Source organism: Cupressus sempervirens, chromosome 9 (genome assembly GCF_028749045.1).
Source record: "Cupressus sempervirens isolate cs-2001-9-10 chromosome 9, ASM2874904v1, whole genome shotgun sequence".
In the NCBI taxonomy this organism is placed as follows: Eukaryota; Viridiplantae; Streptophyta; class Pinopsida; order Cupressales; family Cupressaceae; genus Cupressus; species Cupressus sempervirens.
The window spans coordinates 15972991-15974989 of NC_143126.1; the positions used below are offsets into that span (position 1 = coordinate 15972991).

At 35.4% G+C, this 1999-nt stretch overlaps 1 pseudogene; it reads right to left on the bottom strand.

Moving 5' to 3' along the window:
• Nucleotides 1-522: 522 nt before the first annotated feature.
• On the bottom strand, nt 523-1212 carry LOC149537420 (uncharacterized; annotated as a pseudogene).
• Between the last annotated feature and the right edge of the window lie 787 nt (nt 1213-1999).

Below are 1999 nucleotides of genomic sequence, written 5' to 3' on the forward strand. Positions count from 1 at the left end.
AATTTTTAAATGCATTTAATTGCACGAAATTTGACTATGAAAGATTAGATGTAGATTTTCGATGGGCTATGCCACACTGCTCTAATGTATTCATATGCTTTGGGATTGTGAGATCCTATATTATGATATTCACTTTGATTTCTTTTACTGTCTTGTACATACATTTGAAGAGCAAAAGCCAAGAAGTAGTCTTTCATATATATAACCAAAAATCCTGAATAGATTATTCAGGTATATGTAGATATGATTTTGGCTGTCACAGGAAATTGAAACTTTTCCATCCTATCATTGAGAAGGGTATTGGAATGCACCCTCCATTGAAAATAGGCAAATGCAGATGCATGAATCTGTTCACGAATAGATATATCTTATCATTTCTTACATCTTATCCTTATAGGTGTTTAGAATGGTTGTTTGTGAAGCATGATGACCATTCGATTTGGTTAAGACATTGTCCAATTTTGTCAGCATTTCTTTTTGTTTTAGCTATCCTGTGTTGGTGTTAGAACAACATGCCCGAATCTAAGCAACCGCAAAATCTAAGATTAGTTTAACAGGAACATCAACAGCTACCAGTTCCTTTGACATTTCTATGCCTATATTGGCAGGCCGGACTTCAGTGCAAATAACACTAAAGTGCTTCCCATTTAATGCTTCCATCTTTAATAGTGCCAAAACAACTCTTGAAAAACCATGAATAAGGATAGTACTACCATCTTGTACAAAATCTTGCTCGAGCATCGCAATAGTCTTACGAGCCTTAAAGGAGATTTCACCAAATCTTTCACCTCATTCTATCAGACGAGATTTGCTAGTAGAAAAGTCTTCATACTCCAAAGCATTTGTCCTAGTTAAGTATCACATGAAAAGGTCACACCCAGCAGATAGCGATATAGATGTCTCATCCCATGCCTTAAGAGAGTGAGACGCGCTTGTAAGCTCATGTTCGAGTTCCATCATGGTATGAGCCTGGCTGTGCTTAATTACAGCTGTCAAAGCCCTGATAGCTACCACGGCTTTGGAAAGCTCTAGATTATTCCACCATTTATTAAATTCCTCAATGACGCCCAACGTTTCACTTCCTTCATTTCTAGGCATGCCTAGAATGATATCATGCTTACCATGCGAAACGACGGCCTCTGCCTGTGCAAGCCATTTTGGCATCATGCTCTGTGATAAATGTTGATCCTGAAATCTTCTGTCTTTCACCATCAAAGATACAGAGTTGGGCATTCCAACTTATAGCTCCGCGCACCAATTTTCTTTGGCATTCACAGATTTGGCTCAATTTTCTCAATGTGTACTTCATAGATTTATTGCAGGGAGCTTGGAGTGCCCCTTCCGCAGAGAAGAATCAAAACTTCCTATTCTGCAAGAAGAGAAATTTGTGCCAGACTATTCTAGCCCTAGGACAGCTATGGCAACGTATTGTTAGGGCAAAAAGAGGAGGTTGTGTATAATCTCTCTATATTTAGATTCAATTGTAACATTTGCTTGTCTTTTCTTGCAAGATTCTTTGTTCTTTTTTTAGTTCTTGACAGAAGCATCATTTGCTTTTATCATTGCCTTTTGTCAACCTAATTTTGGCATATTTTCATTCATTGTCAGACAGCTCAAACTCAAGTTCAATATTTTTTTTCTAATTAAATATCTTCCATTGAAAAGAATCTAAAATTACGTGGTTTTAAAAAAAAAAAAAGGGAGAAGTTTAAGGATTTTTTTTTGAGAAGTTTTCTTAGAATTTAAAACTAATAGAGACAATAATGAAAAGTTAAGAGTTTATATTTTTTTTAAAAATAAATAAATAAATATCCTCATTTATAATTCGTTCTCTTTCCATAATCTAGGAGGATTATTGCCTTTGTTGGTGGGCCCATCCTTTCTATCTTTTCACTTGTGTTCACCATGCATGGAGATTTTAACTGATATCTAATAATTTATGCTCTTCCAAATACTTTCTTTTATCTTTATTCAGGTTTATGAGTTATCTTACACATTT